This window comes from Nipponia nippon, unplaced genomic scaffold (assembly GCF_047370975.1).
Source record: "Nipponia nippon isolate SJK-2023a ecotype South Korea unplaced genomic scaffold, ASM4737097v1 scaffold_9, whole genome shotgun sequence".
NCBI classification, from domain to species: domain Eukaryota; kingdom Metazoa; phylum Chordata; class Aves; order Pelecaniformes; family Threskiornithidae; genus Nipponia; species Nipponia nippon.
This window is the reverse complement of record NW_028262413.1, coordinates 43,407,154-43,434,263: the sequence shown is the minus strand read 5'-3', so window position 1 is coordinate 43,434,263 and position 27,110 is coordinate 43,407,154. Positions and strand designations below refer to the sequence as shown.

At 39.4% G+C, this 27,110-nt stretch overlaps 2 long non-coding RNA genes across 6 annotated transcripts in view; both read left to right on the top strand.

Annotated features, from left to right (window-relative positions):
• The first annotated feature begins 3,359 nt into the window (after nucleotides 1-3,359).
• LOC148050300 (uncharacterized) overlaps nucleotides 3,360-27,110 on the top strand; it is a 68,707-nt gene continuing 44,956 nt past the window's right edge. For 4 of the 5 annotated variants that reach the window (XR_015701635.1, XR_015701637.1, XR_015701639.1 and 1 more), the window contains exon 1: nucleotides 3,388-3,474. This is a non-coding gene — a long non-coding RNA (uncharacterized LOC148050300). Of the gene's footprint in view, nucleotides 3,475-27,110 lie in introns of all 5 variants that reach the window. The other variant, XR_015701638.1, reaches the window with a different exon arrangement.
• LOC148050301 (uncharacterized) lies at nucleotides 12,907-18,771 on the top strand. Its single transcript, XR_015701608.1, has 3 exons — nucleotides 12,907-13,036; nucleotides 15,480-15,622; nucleotides 17,736-18,771. It is a non-coding gene; the product is annotated as an uncharacterized LOC148050301 (long non-coding RNA).

The window sequence follows — 27,110 nt, the reverse complement described above, 5'->3', positions numbered from 1 at the left end:
GTTTCCTTTAGCTCTACCTCCAGGTGGCCTGGAACAACCACTGATAACAAGGGAGCAGTCGATTTACTTGCTGTAAGGACATACCATACGATATTCTCTGCAGCAGCACAAGGCAGGCGGTTTGTAAGGCAGCTCCGATTTGTTGTACCTGCCAATGGGTTGAGCAGATGATAGAGCAGACTTGACCAATTAGCAGAGTCACCCGTCTGCTGACTGGACTTACAGTCTATGCATCTTGCTTGCTGCTGCAGCCGAAACTCTTACCAATCTCCCGGCATAAAAGCCTTGGATATAAGCTAAGGCGAGCACCTTGTCCAGTGGACTTTATTCTGGTGGAAAGTCCACATTTTTTCTTCATGCTTAGTTGTATTTCAGTATTATCAAGCTTAAACTCTTTGCTGCTTTTTTATGGGCAAAGCTCTGATGCATCAGTACTCAAGAAGGCTGTGTGCTGGGCTATAACTTTAAATTGGCATCAAAGATGACTTAACATGTCAAATCTTCTGATGACTCTTCAGGAAGGTCAGAAGGAAACAAAGAACTAGATTTGTCCTTAGCATACTTTCCTGCTTTTAATAGAGTTATGCCAGGGCCTGAAATGTCCATCAGAAAGGAGGGTTAAGTTGTCTCCAGCTAACGAAGATGAAAAGAATAACTTAATGGAGGTGGGAGCCAGAATGCAGTGTAGGGATGAAAGGACGAGCAGTAACTGAGACTGAATTTAAACAACTCTGGAGAATAAAACGATCCTTTAAAAAAAAAAAAAGATAATTATGTCTTACAACAATTACCCTGGCTATGAAGCAAAATTAGCATAGTCCTTTCTAATTTAAATGTGTTGAAAGTGCCTGAGCATGACAGCAGAAAATTACAAGGTTTACGACACGGGCTTTGGTTAAAGTGATGGCAATCGGATTATTGTAGCTTTTTGTCTGTTGATAGTAATGATTGCAAAGTTACCTATAAATATTAACTATTTAGTACTGGGAGACTTTTGGTTTAAATGGCTAAGGTATACATCTTCTAGACACTCCAAGGCATAAAGTTCTTGCACAGAAAACACTTTCCATTTTAAATCATATTTGGTTACATCTGATTCATCAGTCTGTTTTTCTAATATAATTCCATGAACAGGAAGATCCTGGATTATGATTTAAGTCTATTGTTAAAATGATAAAAATTGTAATATCCATTTTATAACTACTTCACACTTTTTCTTCAGCTTCCTCATGCAGTGTGGTAGTTAGAGCATATTTAGAGTCTGGATCAAAAACATTTTTATTTATGGATTGAAAGGACCAAGCTTGACCTTGTGGAGATGTTTCTCTTTGGTTTCCAAAGATTTTTTTAAGGTATATCTTTAGTTTCCCATATCAAGTCTGCCCTGCAATTAAGCAGGAGAGTTATTAAAAGAAATAAAAAATTAGTAGTAAATAATGATCTGCACTTACACGGTAGCATCCATCTGGTAAAGGTAAATTAAAATGTGGGTAAACTCACCTGGGTTTTGGCCTGGACATCATGGACACATTAATACTCTGTATTGCCCACATTTTATTTACATGTGTTTTACCTTGATTACACTATTGTTCATCATTTTTTTCTTCGAGATCTTAAAGTACTAAGTACTAACAGTGTTATAACCAGGTTGTTTATACAAAAAACTATTTCTTTCCCCTCAGATATAACAGGCAAAGCAATGCTGGGCAACACTCATAGGCACTGAGTTGGACTAGAAGTATATCCTGGACAAGACAAGATGTGCAGCACAGGGTGTGACATGCTACAGTCCGGTTGCACATTGTACCCCAAAGTTCATCCTACGCTTTTGTAAATATTCTGTGGTGGAGTCTGTTCCAGCTCCATGTGAATTCAAACACCACAATTTATATTTGTACTAAGAAGGTCAGTTGCTCAAATACTTTCATTTATTAAATTAGCTCTGCAGTAAATTAATATGATTTTCTTAAACAACATTACAACTTGGGAGGTTTGGGAAACAGAATTGAGCTCAGCTGTTTCCTGTGGAATCTTGTTTTCATAACCTCACTGAATCTTCTCTGCTTGACTTGAGATATATCTATATGCCTATATATAGATAGATATAAATTTCAGTGTACACAGAGCAAAAAACATGTGTAGATTAGAATTTAGTTTCAAGTATGAGTCTACTTGATTCATGCATAAACTGATTTGCTTTTTGCATTTTTGAGTCTGACATTCAGATTAACTTAGGATCTTTTCCCAAGTTTAATAAAAGCTTTCTCTCAGTTTTGTTTTTTTTTTTTCTTGGCAGGATTCTGGGAAAGAAATTCCATGCTATTGAAACGGTGGCTTATTAAATTAATAAAATTACATAAAGAAACTGTGTTATATTTTAAGTAGATCTCTGATAAGATGCTTTGCTCTGAATACTAAAAAGAATTTGGTCTCCCTGTATGCCTGATTCAAATGATTATCAAAGGCATTTATTTTTTGTATGTGACATGTTGTTAAATATGTTAATTTCCTAGAAGCACAGTGTAAGAAGTGCAAGAGCAGCTGTGTAGGACAGTAAGCTTAAAAATAACAAGGCTGAGCTCTTCTTGGGGATTAGTGTGGTCCAATGGGTAGGCAAGTAGCCTACGATTCCAGACACCTGGGTTCTGCTCCCAAATCTGCCACTAACCTACTATTTTCCACTGGGAAAATCATTTCACCCTTTGCTTTTCTGTTCCTGCCATAAAATGATCAGGAGTAGAATGATATTTACCTTAGAAACAGTTTTGTATCATTATAGTACAATAGAGTTTGATGTGTGGAAATGCCTGAGTAGTAAAAACTTAGCATTATTCACAGATTAACAATGCCTGTTAGAGCTCTTCCATTTAAGGAAGAAATACGAAGCCTGACTGCATCTAGATACAAACTCATGGTAGAGCTCGAAGGCTGGGCAGATAGAGCAATGGTGGACATGTGTTTTAAATGAATAAATGGTTTCAACTTGCATAGTAGTCCCATTTAATTTATGGTGATGATGGGCAGGGATATTTAATTGAAATAATAATTGATTTTGATGATACTACTGGCTTGAGTGAAGGATATATGCTGCAAAGGGAGCCACTGTGCTGTGGCAGACAGACAACCAGTGATAGTCCTAAGCCAAAAAGGAACTGATAAGGGAAATCACGACTTGGTTCTGCTGTTAACCCCCTTTGTAAATTTGAGTTATTAAATTCATTCCTTCCCATTAATATTGTAATAATAGCCCTTTTCTTTTAAATTAGAAGAAGATATGATGGGTGAGTACAACCTCATACATGTTATAGGGAAAAAATTTGAGCCAATAATGTTGTATTCTTCCCTAGCAGCTCCTTTCTGCTCAACCGGATGCATAATGGGGATGAAGCAAGCCGTTGCTCCATCATGGCATGTATTCACAGCACATATTTCTGTCTGTATGTGGACTCAGAGTCTGGGTACCTTCTTAGGAAGGTAAGTTTTGGATCTTCCATTTCTTTGTGCCCCTAGATCAGCCTGTGTTCAAGGGCATGATTTAGCCCATAACAATTACTGAGATTTTATCCGCACATTTCATATCTCTGAAGAACACAGAGTTAGACTGCAGTTTGCCTGATACTTCCCCTGCATTATTCCTGCTGTTCCAGACTAGGAGGCTTATTTAATTGTTTTCATATTTTAGGTTCTAGTTTCAGCCCAGGTCATATTTTAGGTTCTAGTTTCAGCCCAGGTCAGAGGAACTTGGATGTCCCTTGGAACTGCAGAAGCGAAAGACTTGGTAAACCACTTTCTTGGTCAGTCCATTTGTCCAGTTGTCGCAGTGTGTCTTGTAGGTCCTTCTCCAATTCCACTATAAATATCCTAAACGTGAGGATTTCTCTAACTTCTGTTTAGATGCTAAACTTTCATTTGTCTTGTTTTCAGAAATGGTTTTCCAGTGATCCATTTCTCCATTTCCTCTTCTCCAAGTTTCTCACCCCTTTTCACCAGGCTTTGTTCTGCTAACGCAAATACCCTGAGCAAGAGTTATCAAGCGCTGCTCCTGTTTGGTGCCCAACACCCCCTGTAATTTCTACACTGAGATCCCTCAGCAGTGGACAGCATTTCTGCCCTTGGAGGAAATAGTCCCTTTCTTCCAGGGTTGGATCACTTAGCTTAAAAAATCAATAGCACAGCATCATCAGTGATCAGGATCAGGCTCTCACTATGATAATTCATATAAAGCCCAATATTCTTTCACGCTGAGGCCTCTTTACAGAGCGCTAGAAATAGAAAGGAAAAAAAAATATTTTAAAGGGGATGTAAATGTGACTATATGCTTTCTAAATGCCCCTTTGTACTATCAGACTGTTATATAGGTATCTTAGTGTAAGTGACACTCAAGCCAGTAAAATTTTCAGATAGTTTTGTTGTTGCCACTTCTGTCTGAAACCCACATCAGAAATCCAGAAACAAAATTAACAAGAAACAAAGAGGATCTCCCTCTTAATCAAAATAATTAAGGCATGAAAGAACTTTCTAGGGATCTGAAGACAAATTATTGGGAAATATGTTCTGAGGGTGATTTTTGTTTCAGTTTCTGTTCATTTTATCACTGAGTTTTATGTTTGCACTTATTTAAGCTGCCTGGGAAAAGAGGCTGTACATAAAAGACGATTAGTTTTTAAAGCACTCCAGGGCTGGTTTCAGGGAGAGTTCTTTGTTTTGTTTTGTTTTAACTTGTTGTTGGGGTTGTTGTTTTTTTTCCCCCTTAGACAGAAGACATAAACTGTAGCTCTTAAATAGATGAATGCTGAGAATAAAATTACCAAAGACTTCTTTTTAGAAAGGAAGGCAAAACAAGAAAAGAACAAGGAAAAATAATCCGTATCCTATAGCAGGCATGCAATGATACTGAAATACCGGGCCAAATTCTCAATGGGTGGAAATCAATACACCTCCGGTGAAGTCCATGAAGCAACATCAGTTTGCACAAGCTGAGGGTCTGATAGCTACAGATATATTTTATTTATCTGTATGCAGCATTACAAAAAAAAAAAGGGAAAGAAAAGACAAAAGCACTCTTGAAAGTGAATGAAGTCGATTCTCACAAAAAAAGTAGGCTTTAGATGTTGAATATTTAATTTTCTGATAAAAGGACCCTGATTTCCTGCATATAGTCACCACAAATAAAAAAAAAAAAAAAAAAAAAAGGAAAAGAAAGGCACATCTTAAAAGGGAAGCAATGAGCAGAAACTGACCTTTCTGTGAGCAAGCAGATGAGAGAAGGTATTTGGCTAATCCCAGCTGTCGCTGATTGGTCAGACAGAACCGTGTTGAAAATGTCTCCATCTGGGCTAATCTGCTCTCAGTTGGATGAGCCGAGGCCTTCAGAGTTAACCTGACATTTAACAATAATTACCCTTTCGGATGACCCCGGCCCAATCTCCTGCTCTCTTAGAAATCTCTCTTTTTTTGTTTGTGCTCCCAAACCCCTTGACTCTTGTGTTAGAGATAGCTGGAAAGTGATGATACGATAATGAGATATGCTATACAAACATACATACACACGTGCGCGTGCACGCGCGCACATGCACTGGTATGCACACATCTCACATTTAAATGTTCAGCGTGTCGTGATTGCTCTTGTGCAGTTAAGCAGATTCCTGTGGCATGCAGGAGGGAAGATATTTAGATATTTTAAAAATAAAGGGGGGATAATTTCCCAAATTAAAGAGTAGTCATGCTTGCTTGCTAACCTTTGTGTGAAAGCTCTAAGTTTCTTTCTGGCACGTGGAAGTCTCTTATCTGTGGTGAGGAGAAATGGTGCATGGAAATAGGTTCAGATAGAAAAGCAGAGTTCAGAGGTCGCAAAGGCTAACCGTAGATGAAATGTGGCTATTTCTTTTTACCTGAGGCTGGCTTCATCTTTTCTCTGAAAGGTCATTGCGATAAAACAAAAACACATCTCAGGAGAGGAATCATTTATCTCTGGTCAGGTTCTCCTTTCCATTCTGGTACTTTATTTATTTTTTTCATCTTTTGACCACACTTCTCCCAGTGCCACCTCCTTCCTGAATGAAGTAAAGTCCTGTTCTGGGTTTTGGGTGTCAGTAGAAGTTTGGCCTCATTATACTTATTGTCTCTGTTTTAGTTGGAAATCACGTCCAGAAACTTGGATGATTCCCCAAATCACTTTAATCTGTTGGTGATGAGCTGAAAAGTTTGAGAAAATAGCCATGCTAATGGAAGAAGAACAAGGACAAGTCTATATGATAGGAAGCTCATTTCCAGTGCCTGATTTATTTCGTATCTCTGCTGTGACCATACATAAATCTTGTTTCTACCTCAGTTTCTTTATTTGTACGACTAGGATGATAATAGTCATTTCACAAAAGTGCTGTAAGATTAAATTTAAAGCACCTTCAAATTCTTAAATAGAAGACAATTAAGAAGAACTATATATTTATACATGGTATATCCTCTTACATCTTGGGTTGGATCCAATAGCCAGCCTTAATTACAATAATTATGTCTCTGGTCACAGCCAGAAGCTGGGAGCGAAGGAAATCAGGAAAAATATTTAATCAACGCCCTAAGCAAAACTTCCTTATGAAATTCTTGTTTTCTCAATTTCTAAACAGTTCTCAGCTAGAAATTCAAGTCAAAGTTTATGTCTTGACTTTGGACTAGCAAACAGAAGTTGCATTTGGAATTGGGGTTACAGGCAAGGATTTTTTCAGTTATTCACTGTATAGTTCTTTGGTTTAAATTCATTTCTTATCCAGAGGATGGATGCCTCAGTATTTATGGGCAAAGTTTCTTTGACTGTGAAACTGCTGGGAATTATCTGACCTGCAAGTGAAATCCAGTTCTGAATATTTTCATGATACAAGTGAACAGTCCATTTCACTGAATTCACTGAACAATGTTAAAATAGGCATCACTTGGCAAAATCTCTGCTTATGCTTTTGCCAGCTAAGCAAACTATGGCTGTTTCCTTGCCCCACGCCCTACAGTGTCTGCAGTGGCATGCAGACAAGCTCAAGTTCAGAGACTGTCAGTCTGAGATTTTAGCAGTTTACACATGTGATGGTTCCAGTAACTTTCTGGAGTCTCCAGATTAATTCAGGTGTGAGATCATCTTTTTTTTTTTTTAAACTTCGTTGTAGCCTGTTGTCTTTCCATGGGTATTCAGAAGGGTATGTAGTGTGGAATTCTTCCCTTGTGAGTAACTCATTAAGAATAGTAATTTGTATTCTATTTTCCTCTGTGTTTAAAAATAAAGCCTATGCCCTGGGCTATTGCACTCTGAAATCAGCCATATCTTTTCCCTTCATATATGATAAAATAACTCCTTTAGTGGAGCCCTGATCACTCTCTCAGCTCTTCATGTATTTTCTTAGATCAAGATGTGTTTCAGCTGTGGGAGCAAAGATAACAATTTTCCCATATCCAAAAGAAGGGTCTCTAAAAAACAAACAAAAAAAATTCTTGCAGTTCTGGATGAAGATGCTGTCTCCTACAGCAGCCTGTGCTACAAACTTTCTAGAAATCTTTAGGTCTCCTTTAGAAAGGGGAAAAGATTTTTTTCATCATTTTATGTTTCTTCCTGGCTGCAGCTGCTGTTAATGTTATGCCCTTTGAGATGTTGAGGTAAGGACATTGGCTGCAACCTTGGCCCTTACACTGTCATATCAAAGGTGAACTTTCTATGGAAGATTGTGTTTGACTTGGGAGGTATGAAACAAGCTAATACATGGGCATCCTCTCACCCGTATATCTGATGATTTGCTCTACAAAGTAGTTTAGCATAATGCCTAACCAATGTTTTCTATCCTTATCCTCCAGACTGAGGTCCAATTAATTTCTGTCGTGGATGATCAGAAAGTTAAAATGCTGAGCTCTTGGTGAACTGCACACGCATACTAGAAGCAGCTTCATTTTTTTTTCCCCAGGCTGAAGAAACAACTAACTATTTCAGGATGATTAACAGATGCCAAAGCTTTTCCTCAGTGATGAGAAAGCGTGCAACTTTATTTTCCACTGGATACTATTCAGCTGTCAAGAAGATAAGTCCACGGTGTGCTTAAGCCGTAGTAAATTGTTGTTAAATAGTCTCACCCATATCTGATCAACCAGCTCTTGCCCTTATAAGCAAAAGCAAATATTCTTCAATAATTAGTGTTCAGTAGAACTAGTCTAAGCACCATGAGATCCTATTTAAGGTATGTCCATTTGGATTCTTAGAGTTTATGTACCTGTCCTTTAGGCTGTCTTTGGAAGATGTCATCAATTATTACACAGTAAAAAACACACACTCAGAGGTGCATGGACACTGAATACACAAGTAGATTCTCTTCCTTATTCATATTAGGCAATGCTTTATGCCCTGAATAAACCAATGAAGGGAATGAGATGAGAAAGTTCTTTGTTTGACCTAAGAAGAACACAATCTAGCCCTTTGATTTAACATCAAGGACAAAATCATCTGTCATATTCTCAGTGAATGACATGGTTTGAATGGTACCCTCAGCTGGGCAGGGGAAGTTGCTAACCCTCGTGGAGCAAGGGTGCTGGGGTGTTATCCAGACCAAACATGTAACAGTCATTCCTTACAGCAATAGAAGCTCATCGTGGTTTATTTTAGTTAGGTCATGTCAGTGCTGGCTTTTATTAATTCACATGACTCTCACATCTGAAATAGAATGATAATATCAGTGATACGTAGTAGTGGATTGGCTCCTTTAAGTGTTTACCTCTTTGTCGTACAGGAGCTATATCCCTTGACAGTGTAATTGAACCAATGTTTTGCTTCAGCTGATTTCCATCCACAAACTGTTTTGGAGTTCAGAGAAGAGATCACCTTAAACCATTGAATTCTCCACTTTCACAGTCAATTAGTGATGGCTGCCAATATGGAGGAGGGCAAGGGATATGGGCTGCCCTTGAGAAAATGTCATACTATGCTGATGTCATAAAATAATAATACTACATACTAGGCGTCATTACTTTTGCTAGTACATAAAGGCAGCCAAGCACCAGAGCTACTTGGCTGTACTGTTTACACAGGCTGGGTCAGGTAAAAATGTGCCGCTAGAAATGCAAGTTGAACAGCCTGTGCCATTTGGACAAACTGAAATCTAATACCACAAGGTTAGAGTTTACAGCATTAGTCTTCCTATTATCCAGTCCTGATTCTCAGCCTGTGTAAATTGGCCCAACTGCTTTGAAATCAATAGAGCTACGTGGATGCATGGTGTTTTCTTATTTTATACCCTGTGAGAATCTGACCAACCATTCCTCGGTACGTCATTCAAACGTGGATATATATATGCCTATTAATAGGCTATTGAGCTACTCTGAACCTTGTAACAGCCTCTGTATTCCCAAACCCTTAGGAAAAATCTGCCTAATCATCATGCAGACAATAATTAAGCCCAGCAATACTCAGGCAGACAGAATCATAAACACAAAATTCTCCTTACAGAATTTTCTAGGTATTCTCTGCATAGCATAAAACACATGAACTACTGGTTGGCCCTTGCCTCTGTACTATTTTTTTTCTGTAACATGATCAAACTAATTAGCTAGATCACACTCTGACACCTATCGAGCTGCAAAGGGGAAATACGTATTTTGGTAAAGGCAAAGAACTGTATGTACCCAGACAGATGGTAAATGTGTATCAGTTTCCTCCCTCTCCTTTTCAGTCTTTTTTTCCTCTTGGTTTAAGTCACCCAGACCTTGTCTTTTCAGTAATGTCATAATCAGCAAGCTGAAGGCAAGGCTGCCGATAATTGTTCTTTATGTTGCTCTTTGTTTAGTATCTGATTCAATACATCTGCGTGGACACCATTCCATCACCTTCTTAGTAACAGAGGTGAAAAAAATCAATGGCAATCAGATTACCTTGTTAACAGAAAGGCTAAAGGGCCAGTGTGTTAAGTTCACAGTGCATCACCTTTCATTTAAAACATCTCACTTCTGGGGTTTCTGTTTTATTTTTTTATTATTTACCCTTTATTATTATTTATAGTACTGAGGGTTCCTCAGTATACCTTGACATAATTGCATTAGTCTTCCCCTAGGTTAGGCTGGACAGCTGTGACATCTTTTCTGAGGGATGCAATGTTAGTTTTGATAAGGCAGCTCTCTGTCTGCAGGTCCTGGTTTCACACATGGTTCATAACAAAATCCAGGGAAGTCTGAAAATCTTGTATAATGCTATGTTGGATGTTTTTCCTGTTCACCACCTCTTTTCCCCCTTATTCACTGAGATAGACTCAGAGGCATAGTGTGACTTATAAGATGTGCTGCATAGAATGGCCGTAGCACAGCACCAGCTGTTTATTTAAGAAAACTAGAGATTTTTAGCAAACAGGAAAACCAAAGCAAAACCAACAACAAATAATTGCAGGATACAGTGCTAGCAGCCTGTAATTTCCTGAGCACCCTAGTTTTAAGGTTTAGGGGTATGACTGCAATCTGGACTAAAGAATCACTCTGTAGTTCATAAACTTGCTGTGTTCCTTTTAAATAACTAAAAAGATTTATTACCATTCTTCAGATCAGACATAGTTTGCATGATTACCTTATGCTTTCCTATGTAACTCAGTTGTGTTCCCCCCTGCACCTCCAAGTCCTTTCTTTCAGCTGCTGGTAAATACGGGTGAGTTCTGCTGCTGAATCAGCCACATCTCTGCCATGGACAGAACAATCCCTGCGTGTTTGCTGGAGACTCCGGCTGGTTAAATGTCGGAATCCTTTCTGAGAGATATAAAGCAGCACAAACTTTATTAATCAGGCTGGGATATCACAATTTGCTATCATAAATATGAATGAGCAGGGAGCATCTCTTGCAAAGAGCTTGTCATCTTTATAACTATTACATGAGTCGTTCTCATGAGCTAAGGAACATTTTAGAGTGGTTTGGAGTTAGGCTTTTTAACAATACTGACTTTTCTGTAGTTTGAATAACAAAATGACTAGTCTTGTATCTGTTCTTTTGTCTGTCTTCTGAAGTTAAAGTTGTGCTTAGGCAGGTGCTTTGTGTACATCAACTGGCAAAGAATTATGTCCAGCAAATCCCTGAGGGAAAACAAGAGGCAGGATAAAAAAAAAAGCGGACGACTGATTAAATTCAACAGGGTCTTTATTTTTCATTCCTTGAAAAATGTTGTTCAAGTATCTTTTAGCTCTAACTGAATTCCAGGTCGAATTGCATGTAACTATTAGAGACCTCTTCACCACAGATTCCCACAGCTAGAGTCATTTCAATTAATTAAGTGTTGCAGAGGTTAGTAACGATTTTAAGTTGTGGAATGAAATTACTTTAAGAGATGGCAAATTCCTTGTGTGTTTTCTCCTCCTTCATTTGGGTTATGGCTATCAAAAGTATAATTTTGACAACAGATTAAAACCAACCACATATCTCACAGGCTGCAGTCAAAATCCAGTCCTTTGCTTTTGAGGAAAGACAGAAGAGGGAAGTAATTCAAAACTAGCTGGGATGAAATGTTTGTTTCTGCAAGTTTTGTAAGTGGTGTGAGTCTGCAAACCACATAGAAGACCATTCAGCAAATTATCTATATCAAAATAGTAGAGGAAACATGGATTAATCAGACATTCAGAAGCCATGAGTGATTTTTGATATCTAGTGCAGGCAAACATCTCCTTTCTGGGATCTGAAGCTGGTAATATTTATTGGGTCCCAGCTCCAATTTCCCTAGTATTTTTCCAGTTGTGAGTTTTGAAGGCCTGAGATATGTTCCCTCCCAGAGACAAACACATTGCATCAAGGTCATGAGGAGGAAAAACTGTAATCTGGCAAAGAGCATGTACCCAGGCAGCTTCAGCTCTCAACTCCTCAAGCAGACAGCAGAGGATTTATAGCCTCAGCCTGCTCCAACCTCCCCATAATTACATACGCAACCCTACACCCCTGATAATTACCAGCCAGGCAACAAGTTACCCTCCGGTCCCACATAAGGTGGTCTATTTTGTACCCGGAGTTTTCAAGTGCAAAAATCCCAGTTCTGGTGGGATTTTAGGTTACGTTGTCGTGCGGAGCAGTAAGACCCATGTCTCGTTTGAGTGTAGCACAGGGGAGGAAGGAGACAAAAAGAGGCAATACAGGTAAAAGCAAGAAAAGCTCTGATCCTGGAAAGAGGGATCCATGTTGCTACGAGGAGCTGCCTGTGCTGCGTAGGGTCAGGATCGGCTCGGGTGAACAGGAGGAATGGTGATCATCTGCTGTGTAAACCAGAATAACTCCTCAAAAAATTCTTAGCACATTACATGGTACTTTTGCAACTGATATAGAATTTCACACCTGCGGTACACATTATCCAGCCACCAAAGACAAGAACAAGGTGTTTAAGACAGATCTATAGAGGCTGCAATATCTAAGCTTTACACATTTTCTTTACTCATTTCATAGAAGAAGCTGCATTATGAAGCACCGGGCACTTTTGGGAACCCGTGGAGAAACACAGGGTGAATAAAGGGTGCCCTCACCCTTCCACAACATAATCTTTCGGGGACAGAGTTGATTTCTCTATCAATGAAGCTTTGAAAGGAACTTAGGATTTATAAAGTGCACTGATGGAGAAAGCAGCACTGTCCACAGGAGTCTGATTTTCTGGCTCAGGGAACCAGGCCCTCCAGAGGCCTTAAACGCCTCGTGCCAAAAGCCTGGAACAAAAGGACACGTTTCTGTGTGAAATCTGTCTCTTCCCACGCTTCAGGCTTGCTAAGATGCAGCCTTACAATGGAGAAGTGAAAAATGCATGTATTTTACTAATTAACATAAACTATACCAACCTGGGGGGGTTTGCAGGTGTGGGAAATGCAGCTGGTAGGTAACTGGTGTTTCTAATTACACCAGGTGAGATATATTGAGTGCTGAAAGAACCAGTTGATTTTTTTTTCTTTCCTCTTGCTTTGATAATGCTGTTAGCCAGGGAGCTGGAAGCAAAGGCTGTTACATGTGAAAGGAAGATGGAAAAGTGTCTGTGATAGTGAAACTAAGGCTGGATGATGATTACTTCAAAAGGTTTGTGTTAGGGGCATTTGTCTAGGAAAGAAGCAAACAGCTCTTGTAGAGGGAGAATCTAGATGTGGGACCTGGGTCTCTAAGCAGCATGGCAGCCTGAGCTATAGAGCTGCCTTAAATAGGACTATTCAGCAGGGAAAGGGGGAGGTTTGGTGCTTGACATGGAAGTGCATGTGTCAATGTAATATGAAAATTAGATTTATGGCTCTTGTTGGCTGAGCCTGAATTGTACATGCTCAGGGGATGGTTCTGATGCTTCTAGGGTGGAGAGGGCTGTTGGAGACGAGGACTATAGCATGTTTCTGTCTGTGTCTAGTGCCCTGCGTGCTGGAGAAGTGGAGGGGCTGGGCAGCCCCAGTCACTGCAATAGCTGCTTCCAGCCTTGATGCCCAGCCGAGTTCTGTCCTCACTTACACAACAGCAATTTAGGTTTTTGACCAAACATTTAGTTTATTATTAAGGCCATGTGTTTCTCATAACTATGACTTTTGTCAGAACCCGTGAGCATTAGGGACTTTTTGTCGAGAATAATGGAAAATTCCCGTTGAGCAAGATTCCACTATGCATTGCCATTAACTTAGCTCCATATATCTTCAAGGGTGTGGAGAGGGAGGGTTTTAAATATTTTTAAACAATTCATTTAAAAAGCTTTTTTTTCTCATTACAACTTGATATTAAACTAAATAGTTTCATGAAACTTTCTTCTTCAAATGAAAATTAATGTGTTTCCATTTTTACAACCAAGCCACAAATCTTTATATTTTTGGAGCTGAAAAAGTGCCAAAATATATTTACTTAAAAAAACACAAACCAAAGTTAAAAACAGAAATGGATTGGGGTAGTTTATATTTGAATCATAACACAAATTCAAAGATCTTGCAGGCTAAAATGTAATGATTACTGTGTCTGATTCAACCACGGATCTGTGCAGGGAGAAAAGAGGAAGAAAAATCAAGAGATTGAGACTTTTTCTCCAGTAAAGGGGGATATTGCTGTGGATTTTCAGTAGTTGATGTGCAAGGCAGAAAAGACTTTAGTTGTTTATTTTGCAGATTTGATGCAGTAGTAGGTTAACTAAAAAAAGCCTTGAAGATGTTATTATAGTCAAGAAGGAGATGAAAGCTACTCTTAGTCACTTTTCTGATCGCAAGGGTGCTTCAATAACTGTTTAAAAGCTTGCTTCATGGGATAATCTAAGTATGTATTTCAAACTGGGGTAGTAAGTCACTTGAGGTAACGAGACCTTCACAGAGGCAATGTGAACTAGGGTCCCACAAAAGCCTAATGACACCATATTTAATTGGAAGACTTAGTTGGTGAACGAATAAAATCCCTTAACCATAAGTAGCAATATGGAGGCTGGGGTTCTACCCACAAGTAATTGCTTAATGGTGTAAAGCATTGCAGAGAAAAGCCAAAGTCATATTTTTGCTATTAGAGCAGACAGAAATCGGTTCACTTGCCTTCTTGTTTGGATATTCTATGCATTTAAGAGATTAGGTTAATAACAGTCTAAACTGACTATGTTGTGGCTGGGCTAATATTTAAATATGTTATGGCAGAGTAGGCCTGCATCATAATGTGGGTTTCAGCTTTGTCTTATGTAATGGAAATATTAGCAGTTTGGAAAGCCACAAAACCAGCACTGGGATTTATTCAGTCTCAAAAATATGATGCTTTCTGTCCCCCTCTTAAGGGATATAGTACACTTGCATTTTGATGATACTGCTTTTCAACAGGTACCATTGCTGCAGATAAAGGGACTCCACATTACATATTTTCACAAAAATGTAATTCTCAAATGTTGCACCTTAGCCATGCTTGGCTTGGCACTCTTTCAGATGCTAGGTGCCCTTGGAGGATGTACGCTATCCTTATCAGAGGATGCTTTCTTTGGGATGGGCGATTATCTGCACGCACCTGCTGTCTGACATGAAGAGCCAAGCATGCAGGCTTGTCTGGCTGGTGACCTAAAAGCAGCTTTAGGGTAGACCCATGGCAAACTTTGCAGCCTATTCCTTATGTTTTCCATGCATTTCTGTTCATAAATTGCTTGCATAAAACACCCTCCTCTGTACTTGTGCTATTTCTTGTGTCTGTATACTGACTTGTGTCTTTTGCCTCTTCCTTCAGCTCATTTCAGGGTGGGGGGAGGGGGGAGAAGAATCCCTAAAATAACATTAAGAAGTTGTTCTAACAAGTTTTTTGTGCAAAGTGCTTTGAGATCACTTACTGAAAGACCTCATGAGGTGCACATACTTTGAGGAGATGTTTAGCTTGCTACCCATTAGCTTGTTGCTGCGATGTTTTTTAGTGGGAAATTTTTTCTCGTGGTAGGAGATGACATGTTTTTACTCAGAGTAGATGCATAAAATAAAAAAATAATACTTTCTATCAAAAAATAGAAGGTATCAACACTAAACTTTTCTTTTTCTTTATGCAGTATATATGGGCACACTACTACCTCCTCTGAGGAAGAAAAAATGTGTTTATTAGAGCACCTAAGGTGTCAACTGCTTCATGTATTGGTGACCCCAAGACAAGGCAGAAAGTTTCAGCCTGATGCCAATGATTAAAAAAATCTATGTAAGTTATGAGGATGAACACTTAAAGCTTACACAAGTATGTGTCTATTGTGGTTTGCCTAACAGCAGCCAGGGAAGCTCACATGAGCACCATGACAGCGCCTGCTTCCTTGGCTCAAGAGCTCTCTCAAAAGCTCATCACCATGTTAAACAGCTCAATATGTGAGAAGAATGATATTTCAACTGTCAAAATCCAACAGAGTTACTTTTGTTTATATTTTTGATTCCAACCCTATATAAGTTCCCTAGCTACCCTTGTGCGTGTACGCATGTTTCTGAATCTGCCATATTGCACAATGTATTATCATGGTAGGTCAGATTAGAGCTACATTGCCAATACTATTCCAGTAAGAGAGCTGGCATGAAGAAAAGATGACTGAATTAGTGGCCAATTGGGACGTTTTCTGACCTACTCTTTAGGAACCAAGTCCTCTGAACTTTCCCATTATCCTTCGGCTTCATCCTTTTAATAGGGACCAAATCTCCATTAACAATTGAACACCGACAATAAGTGCCATCAGGAAAAGGAAATTCAATTTTAGTGGGGGATGACAGCCTTACCTTTTCGCGCTTAATTGGCCGTATTGTCTCCAAAAGTTAATTGGTTACTTAGTCCAGGTAGTTAGTAAAATGTTTAGCTGCGTCAAAAAGCCCAGGCTCCTACTGTTAATGGGGCATGAAATGGAATGTTTGATACTGCAAATAAAATCAGTGATATTCAAGGATGTTATGGTAGGTAATGCGTTGAAACTGCCATTTAATGGGTCCTGGAAGATTAGGGTAGTGTCAGCTGGAACCGCCCGGTCTCTTTTCTGACATTGTTAGTTGCCTCTTCATTTACTTAACGGCTGTCTGCACTGATTACATAGGCATAAAACTCCCTACAAAAAAACAACAGAGACACGCTCTATTAGCAGTCCAATTAGAACTATTTGCATATTACAGTTCATTTCTGCTTAAGTGAATCCCTAATACAACTTTAGGAAAAAAAAATTCTATTGTCATTTAAAAAAAAAAAAAGACAAGAAAAGAAAGGAAAAGCCTTAAAGGTGATCTCTTCTCTACCTCTTCTTTCTCTCTGGATAAATTCAGTGAAGGCCCATAAAAAATAAGAGGGGGTGGGGCAGTCTAAAGGTAGGAGATTTCTGTTGCAGCCTTACATGATGATGAATTTTTTAATATACTAGCAAATTCAGGACAACTTTTTTACATGGCCAATGGGGAATTTTTTTCCTAGATTGGTTTCCATTTTTTTTTTTTAAAGTTTTCTCTAAAATATCCTAAGGTAGATGTTAGATCAACCTTCACCTTGGGTTTGTTGAGCTAAATAGCTAATGTGTCTGGGAATGGGCCTCGGGAGGAAGCACACTTGATGCTGTGCAGTTCACCTACCCTATTAGCAAATGGTGGCAAATGATCCCCCTCTGCTTCTCCCAACCGCCTCCCACACCCTTAGAGGCTGGAGTGAATAGGGAGGTAATGCAGCCTTGCTGCTCCTCTTGAAAATACTTCTGCGTAAATTTTAACTTGTTGTCAAATAGAATAGATGATTTGGTAGTGAACTGGGACAGGTGAGAGCAAATGCCTCCAAATGATCAGAACTTCAGAGAAGTCTTCTCCTCCAGGGAATAATACAGGAGAGCAATACAGGATTGAGCTGGAAGCAGTGGTGGGTGGTTGCTGGAGCCCTCTTTTTACACATCTGTAGAGTGGGAAGAAGAACATCCGTATGGCCAGGTCACCATGGGACTTTTGCGTAAGTGATAGCCGTGCTTTGAGATCTGCAGGTGCAGCTGTGATGGCAGAGATTGTGCTCACACAAACAGCAAGTGAGCTTATGGTTTTTGATGCAGTGCCCTTCAGGACTCAGAGGTGACTGCTTCTAAAAAAAAAAACAAACCAATATTACTAGTAATAACAGAAAAAAATAATTTCTAGTGTTCCTTTTAATTTCAACTTTCACGTAGTCTGCTGAGCCTGGTGAATTTAAAGGCCTCTTTTTAAGATGGTAATTACAATTTGTGCACACGCTTGCCCACAAGGTGGATAGGCTGCTTCTCCTGTGAAATAAAAATGCTGATTTTTTTTTTTTTTTTTCTCCCCTCTTCTGTTAGCACGTTTCCTGGGGCCCTGCTCTCATGAAAACCTGGGGACTGACAGCCAGCAAGAAGCTTCTCACCTGCCTCTTGGTTGGCTGGGCTATATCTCTGAGGGTCTCGAAGCTGGGCTGGCTGGGTGGAAAAGCTGAGTTGCTTGATTGGTACTTGGATTAGAGGCACCTAGAGGAGCCCAGGGGAGATCTTTGATGTTCAAATGCTAATGTAAATACCGACAGAGTTATTTCCAAAGCTCGCACAGCTCAATTCCTTTTTACATGCAGACCTAATTTCACAGGTCAGCCAACCCACCTCCGCTATTATCTGGATTTAGCGATTAATAGAGGATTTCAGTACTTGACTGTGACAAATAGTGACTAGGGAAGGGAGGGAGTGAAAAACTGTTCTAAAACATGGAAGGTTTTTAACAGGTCCTTCTCCCCAAATCCATTATTTTTACGCTGACATGTAAACAACTGCAAACAAACCCAGAACCAAGAAAATATCTGAATGCAAGGACTGAAATTCTCTGTTTCTCTCTCCTTCAATTCCTGCCTTGCCCATGAGAGGAGTCACAGTGTGCAATATGTATTGTTTTTATGCCCTGTTGGGTCCTTTGTATCTAGCCTCCCGCTTTATATCTAACACTCATTCACACTTACCAGAGATGAGTATTGTCAGACAAAACTCTGGCACTAAAACTCCCGCTGTCTTCCCGGGCTGGCCAGCCGCAGAGGGCACAGTCGCGGGGGGGGGACCGGCAGCGGGACATGGCCCTCTGCCCCTGCAAATGCTCTCTGCTCCCTGCCAAGAAAATGGCTTGCTGGAAAAGGACAGCCTGCTAATAAAATGGACCTAAATCAGTAAGCAGTGATTAAGGATTGGGCAGCGCTTTCTGCTGCTGTTACTTGAATACAGGCTTTTCTCTCAGGCATTAAAAAAAAAGGAAAAAAACCTCCAAGTTATTTTAAGGAGTAGTTTCTTGCAGATGAGATGAACGAATAAGAAAAGCAATACTTGGAAAATATTCATTTTCTTTCTTATAAAAAAAAGAATGGCAACCAGAATTGCCTTTTTAAATAAAACATCAGCCCAGGAATGCAAACTCTACTCTGTTTATATTCAACCTCTAGTCTGTCTTTTTTTTTTTTTTTTTTTTCTCCCCCTAGTTCAATGTCATGCCTAGTGGAATAGCAATTCACAGAAAACATGGGATAAATCATTAGTTCCAGTTTATTCTACTTTTTATTTACAGCAAGAATTTCTTTACCGTTGAACTGAATTGATTGCTGGCATGGGATTATTTAATTATTAGTGTGGGACTACTTGGGCACTGCTGTAGTCTGTGAGGGAAGGGGGCATTTTGGATGCAGAGGGATTGTGTAAAGGCCTGATGGGAGGTGTGGGAACATGTGGCTCTTTCTAAGGGTTACTCTGCAGATAACTCTGGATTCAGAAAACCCTTTTACCTCTTCTTTTCCATTAATCTTTTTAATGTGAATTAGCAGAGACTTTGTCCACTTTAAAAAAATCTGCTAGCATATTAGTTACTTGCAAAAAAAAAAATCTACTCAGTTATTTGTCAATCATAGTGGTAATTTTATTTTGTTTCTCTTTCAGTGAGGGGGGGGATCAGGTTGCCAGTTGCACTTTGCATTTATGATTAGATTTCCTTACAGATCCTCCTGGGATTTCCAGTACTGAAACAGGAGGAATTTTTTTACTTTTGTTTGTGTGGGTTTTTTTTACAGTACTATTTTAAAAAATCCAAAATTTTGCACTCAAAATATTTGCCAGAGACTTTAAAGAAAAAAAGAAGTTACTTTTTGTTACCAGCTAGAAATTTGCATCACAAACTCTGGTGAACTTTAGCTGTATGCTTATGACCAGCGTGCCTGTGAGCCAAGAAACTTGCCTAGTAAAGGGAATATGTGGGCTGAGAAGCTCCAGGGTCAGCTGGAGCCAGGAAATGCAGTGTCACAAGAAAAACAATTTGCACGAGTCCTCCAAATGTAAATGGGCATACTGACATCTCTGAGTCCGAGTCGACATCTGAGGGTGGGTCATTCTATTCTGGTTTCATGCCTGTCTTTTAGGGAAAATCAGAGCTGTTTCGTTATTTTGTTTGTGTGACCAAGAGTCATCTTTCCCCAGTCTTCATTTGCCCATGTGGGACTGGAGTTTGACTCTGAAGCCCTGGCTCTAAGGCACTCTTGTCCTGACCTTGCATATAGCAGCAAGATCACATTACTAATGAGTGCATGTTTGAGCGCAAATAAAATAAATACATTTTACAAAACTCAGGCCAGTTTCAAATATTCAGGCAGCTGCCTCTGCCAGTCACCTGCCAGTTTATTGCTTCAAGTCCTTTCCTCTAACTTAAAATCCTCTTAGCCCCTAGTCAGGAACAAATGACTTCTGTTGTTCCTTTTTGTTTACTGCTTTGGCTGTACACATAACCCTTCTTGGAAATCTCTTCTTTCCCAAGTATGGTACTTTGGCACATGAAATAATTCGGCTTTCTAAAAAAAAAAAAAAAAAAGCAACCCCTCAACATTTCCAGTATTTCTGTCCCACTGGAAGGAAAAAAAAAAAAACCAAGGGAAGACTGGATTCCTTACTTGTTGAAGAACTGGCAGAACAAATCTGTTCATTAAAGAGAACACAGAGTTGGGGAAAACGTGTTATTTCACACTCATTTTCATATTTGGGTATATCCTTCAGGACCTTTCCCAGTACTGTTTGGGAGAAGTAGGCAAAAACAAGAAAATCATTTATTTCTTTCTTTTTTTTTCTTTTGCTCTTTCTTCTGTTTAGTGATGAAAGTTCCCATATTGAGAACAGTGCTTTACATCCAGGGTCCTGCCCGCAGCATGTTGCTTGCTTCCACAGCTATTCTCTCCTGTAGTAACTTCAGATTCATTTCTGCCAAACAAGCTGTTCTAATATATGTATGTGTGTGTGCTCATATAAATAAATACATTCCCTGCCCTCTGTAATTGCATCAGTAGTTTCCAAACTTGTTGAAACACAGGCTCGTTGTTAACTCCCTGAATTGACTGTGAACAACTGTGTTTTCATGAGCCATCCTAAATCTTTATAATCAAACTGGTGGTGGAGACAATGCTGCCATTGACCACGCTGAGTACTCTCTGAACTTTACAGACCATTTGAGTATGTCTTCCAGCCACACTTCTCTGTTTTTGCCTTTTTAAGTCACACTGAACACTTATGCTTTCTTCAGTTTTATGACAATTCCCTCATGTCCTATGATCTTTGTTTTTGCTCTTCCCTGGGCTCCATCCAGTGCTTCTATGTGTCCCTGCTAATGCAGCGTCCAGCACAGAGTTGCAGGTACGCTTTTAACAGAGTTTTGGCAGACAGAGCTCTTTGAAGCCAATGGCAATTTCATGCACATGCATCCGAAGGCATAATTTGACCACAAGGAAGCCTGCAGTTAGACATGGATAGCAAGCATTTGATTACCTGTGTGCACCTTTAATTATATCAATGTGCACATAATTAAAAATGAAGTGCTGATTCACCACTATGTTACTCCATTTCATGCTGGAATAATTGAAATGAGCAGGATTGTGCCCTGGTGGAAGCGGTTCAAAACCACAATGAGAGGGGCATAAAGGCATTCTCCAGTAAGTTTTGGTGGAGTTGGTGAGTCAGAGAGTCACACCTTGCAGGGAGGTTATCTTTCTATATGTCTGACAAAAATCCATAGAATGAGCACACACACAAACACATGCTATGCTTTCATCATTGATTAACCAGTTTCATGACCTTTTCAGTGAGAGAAATAATTGACAGTTTTAACTAACAATAAATTGATCCCATTATTCAGTATAGAATATTCCACCGATTTCAAAAGAGATGCTTATTAAAGAGGCCAGCTACTTTCTATCAGTGTCATGCATATGTAAGTAAGCAGGGCTATTATATGCCATCTACGACAATGGCAGGACAAGTCATAAACACAAACATTCACACACAGCCAGGTCTCCAAAGCTCCTGTTTGCCAATTACAGTAATGCTGATGACATATCTAGTTTAATGCACACAGCATTAAAATAGTCCCCCCTTTTCTAGGAAAATCTAATTACACCAAGCCCAAGCACTCAATCAAACCTGTTATTCTGTGGCTAAACAGCCCAGTGTTAATGCAATTTGAGGAGATCCAGGCCGTGACTGGGAACGTCATGTATTAACAATATCTAATGGGAGCTCCCGTAGGTAAATGAATATGCTAACAAGCAAGGTCACTGCTAAATCTAATATCTTTAAGCTGTTTAATTCCAAACAGTCCCTTAATAAATCAATTGACCGGGAGAGCTGATGCCCCTATCAATTATTCAAGAGGGCAAATAAATATTTCAGATGATTTGATAGGAAGGCTAGTGCTGGTCTTATAGAAAGCTTTGCATTTCATTAGCCTCTTGCTAAAAGTTTTATAATGTGCAGAACAGTGGTGGTTTTCCTTAATCTAGAAACCCCAAGTGTGGGGAAGAAGGCTGAGGTATCCTGCTTCAGCCATGTAGTCTGCCAGGGACTTGAGGACAGCTGACGCGGGAAGAGGTGGGAATAGCGTCAGGCTTCCTAGTGACAACTTCTCCACCCCAACAAATGACGAGAGGAAAATCAGAGCACACTTTCATTTCTGGGGAATCCAAAAGAAAAGTAAACTAAAGAAGCTAGGATTAGTGGTTTATACCACGTGCCATGCTGCCTTTTGTAAATGGGGGAAGTCATTTGTGTTTGCATTGGATTATTTGTGTGTTTATGTTAACACTGAGCCATGATTCAGGTTTGCCAAATGCAATTCCCTTGAAGGAAAAGCAGAGTTATTAAAAGAGGTGCTGCCTGTAATTGATCTGCATTAAGTAAGTGAAGCTTGCAAAGTGCTTGAGATACTTGGATGGAAGAAGCCAGGAGTGCAAAATATTATTCTATAAGAGCAAAGTATTATCATTGTATCTGAAAAATTGCTGATCATTGAAACATGTGGTTTATTATAAAATCAATAAAGATAAAGTTACAAGAGAAAGGGAGAGAAAATGTACCTGATGCTGGAGAACAAAGAAGAGGGAAGTCCCTGAGGAAGCTTCTTATTTAAGCGTGTGTAAATTTGCTTGCCTCTGTCCAATCCATTTATACCACTAGTACAGATTAAAAGTCAATGATTACTTACATAAGCATTTCAGTTTATGAAAAGAAACCTGTGTCATAAAAAAATAATCTGTTGTTCTGCAGTGCATCTCTAGATCAGTATATGAATCTGTGTCTCCCTGTGATGACAAGTCAGGGTTTACATTCCTGCCATAGCTCTCCCACCCAAAGTGTCTCTTCCATAGAGAGTCCCGTGTAGGAACAGGGTGAAGAAATAAGCTTAGGATGTAAGTGTGTTGGCACCAAAGTCATCAACACTGAGCCTGAAGCCTCCCACTGAGTCTCACCAGAATGGAGAACATAAAAAATGAGATTCTTGGAACAACTGTGAGCAAAGAGGTCTCTGCCTGGCATGGTGCTTGCAAGGGAGTGCAAAGTCCCCAGTAGTCCCCTCCACACAGCCTGGGTTCATGTGTTGATGAGGAGGGAGACTCAAATCCTGCTCCCTCCAGAACTATAGACTGGATGAAATTCTCTAAAAGATGGCTTGCAAAGATTTCCTCCCCTCTAATGCAGCCCTGCATAAGGCATTTTCTACAGTGTGAAGGAGAGGAGTTCCAACTACAGAAGTCCTGTTGGTAGGAAGGTGGTTTAAAAATTAGATGTAAGGGAAGTTTTTAAATCATTTTGGACATATAAGAAAACACTACACTTTCAGAAGCTTGACTAGAAAAGCATCTGACACTCCAGACTGGGCCCTCAGCAGAAATAGTCTGATTTACGCCTCCTCTAGAACAGGCTCTTGGTTTCTTCTGCTTCTTCTCCCTAAATAGCAAGATCCATATAAAAATCACTGAATGAGGATCTTCTGTGGCAGCAGTTTTACATTGCAAATTACTCAATGAGGTATGAAAGAGACATCTCAGCTGCACAAAATCATAATTTAAATGTTAGGTTTGGTTTATTTTCAGCTTCATGATTCAATGGAGTAGATCTTCTATATGGCATTGAAAGTAAAATCTGGTCAAGTTTAAAATCAAAATTTTAACTCATCATTAAGTAACTTTTTTCTTCATCTCAAAATACCATGTTATCATGTGTATGCTGAAGTTGAGCCTGTGTGCCACAGAAAACTGGATGGCAAAGTGGGAAGGAGAATTACCCTGCATGTAGAAAGTATAAAAGTAGTATAGGATATTAAGACACAGTGGAATTATTAACTAAATATAAAACTTGAATCCTAAACCACTTTTTTATTTTAAGTCCAGTTTCTACTTGTTTAAAAAAAAAAACCCTTTCAGGAACAAAATCTTTACTTTCATGAGAATATACGGCTCACATAAACACACGTAAGAGTGGGTCTATATTCCTGTTTTCAAGAGGGAACACTTTTTCAACTTCTTGCAAAAGCGATTTCTACTAGAGGGGACAGCATCCCTAGCAATTTCTTGGAAAAATAGGGGTAAAGCCATATGGGAAATTGGTGGAAGAGAGTTTTTTCTTTTTCTATTTTCCATTAAAATAGGAATTCTCAAAACATTTTCTTTAGTTTTAATTCATGACAGGTCTTTGAAATTCAGTTATCCTTGGGGACCTCAAGGGCAGTATTGGGGAGGATTTTATGAAAATGTTGGTGCAGAAAATTATATGATGGTGTTTATTGTACTGAATCTTGTGTGTCTGAATAAGGGATTGTGGAGCAAGTACATGACAGTCAGGTCTAGTGATTATTGAAGTCTTCATGTTACTTTAACTCCAATAATTCTAGACTTCCATGAAGGACAGGGTCTGTACTAGCGGGCTTGTCCACTTATGCTCTTCTAGCTATGGACTAAATATATGCAACTATGCTGATTTGTCAGCAAAGCTTCTGCTATTAGTAAGAGTTGTTTTGAAAATGTGGGCCCTCGCAGAAGTACATGGGGATGTTGTTGATGTCACTTTTGTCCTTTTGTTCCTTTTTTTTTAAAGAAAGAAATATATATAGAATAATAATGAGAAAGTGTTCATCTAACTCATTCACAAGGTTCTACCTGCCATTCCTTATGCTCAATGAGTATGTGAGGGCACTGTTAGGCATATGTGCATGTAAATTACCTCTAACTGCACATCTCTATTATAGGCAATTACACTAATGTGCTGGAATGATACATTTAGTGTCTTCAGAAGATAGAAGCTGGGTGGAGGGCAGACTGATTTGAAGATCAATCTGGATGAAACAAAGAATGGTATTTATTTGGCAGACCACTGGGGAGAGCTGGCTAAAACTGCAGAATGAGATAACATTAGCCATTTGATAAGTGAGGCTTGCAATTTAGGAGTCTTATTTGCTTTTAATTTAAAAAAAATAATATCTGTGGATTTCTAGGCTAAGATTGGGAACTACTACTCTCTGTCTGTATAATAGCTATCTCAAGCAGTATGAGTTGGCAACAAGGAAATGTGCCAGATATTTGAGTTTGACCTATCCAGTCTATGCCTCTATTCAGGTGTCAAAATTTGGGTTCCCTTGCTGATACATGCAAGGCAGAGCCCCTGCGGTGACTACCTGTGAGCAAGAAAAAGTGATGCCAGCATTGTCTATGTGGTTGCCAGCAAACCTACGAAGTGTCTCTTTTTGGACAAGGGGAATTCAATGTGCTTGCCTGTCTGCCTTCACCACTGAGTTTAAACTGAAATGCTCTTTGCTGGACAACTTCTGTTGGCTGAAAAGAAAAAGAGCTGAATTCATAACAGCAACACTTTTTGGTGGCATTTGTTCCATCCCAGCTGCTTTTCAGTGTTGTGCAGAATTCAGGGAACTTTATATTAGCGCTTGAGTCTCAAATGCTTTACTTAGAAGTTACAAGAGGAAAGTTCTGATTGCTACAGCTGCTGGCAACACAGAGCCTTGAGGTGTGGAGAGAGAGATTTCTAGATTAAAGCACCGGCTATCCTCATGACTTTCCCTTCCACAGTACCACCATGGCTATGGGCTGCTTATGCTACTTGTTCATCTTCTAGCCTTGCTCTTACTTTCATTTGGGAAGAAACAGAGGAAAGTGCGTGAAGGTACCTATGAGGGTTAAGTGATAGGTCAGGTGGCATCACTACCGAATATTGATAATATCACATGAGTTTTCTATTTTTATAATTATTTTACATGTGGTAAGTCTTACAGGAAGCTTAGGACAGAGACTTTTCATACTATTGGTTTCTATTTCAAATATATAAACTTAAGATGGCAGTGACATATTAAAGATTATTATCTGATAATTTAAAATGTCTTGATCAGAACAACCTATGCAGGTAATTTGTCCTACTGAAAGCAGTGAGAGAGTCCAAGTACAGAAAATGAGCTCATATAGATGCTTAGTGAAGTGAGGGAAAAGTAAATAGGAAAAAGTAAGCAATCTTATTGTCTTCTACCCCTATATTGCAACAAAACTTTATCACTGGTTTCCATAGCAGCTTAAAGAAATCCTGCACACTACAACGTAACACAGGACACCCTGCGAATACAGTGATGGTCAGAAGTGATAATCATCATGATGAGCTGTTTTGATAACAAAAACATTTGATAATCCTGACTGCTTGAGGGTGACAGAATGAGCACACTTCAGAGAGATACTGGCCAGTGTGATGTTATAGGGGCACAGTGCACAAGGCTCAAGATCAAATGGTGAAACAACGTTGTGTGTATTTGTGGGCTGCAGGGAAAAAAGGAAAGGGTGGATGAAGGGAAAAGAAAGACAACTCTGCTCCCAATGTGAATAAAAGGCTAAATATCTTTATATGCTTTCTGAAGAACTCTAGTAAATTTTATACCAAGGACCTGCTTTTTACAGGGACTTGCTTTGCATCCTACAGGCTGCTTTAAAGAGTTTTCATGTTTTATATTTGGCTGCACCATGAGGAGATTACTTCCTGATGCTTAATAAATGCAGAAAAGAGATTTGAAGGGCCATGCATGCGCACACATGCACACATGCATGCAACTTAGATGCCCAGCAGATTTTGTTTGCAAGGAGATACTACACTGGAAATTCTATTAGCAATCAGTCAGTCTGCTGGCTGCATTTAATAAACTTCAACCAAAGGAGTTATTCAAGCTGGCATATTAACTCCCTAAAGGCTTAGTTTTACATTTTGGTGCTTCCCTGACTTCCACCTGCACTGTGTAATGTGGAGGTGGATGCACTGTATGCACAACTGGGATTTTGCCAGTCAAAATGTTTAAAATCAAGACAGAAATTCATGGAGACTCCAGATAGGACGATTTTATTGCACTTACATCTG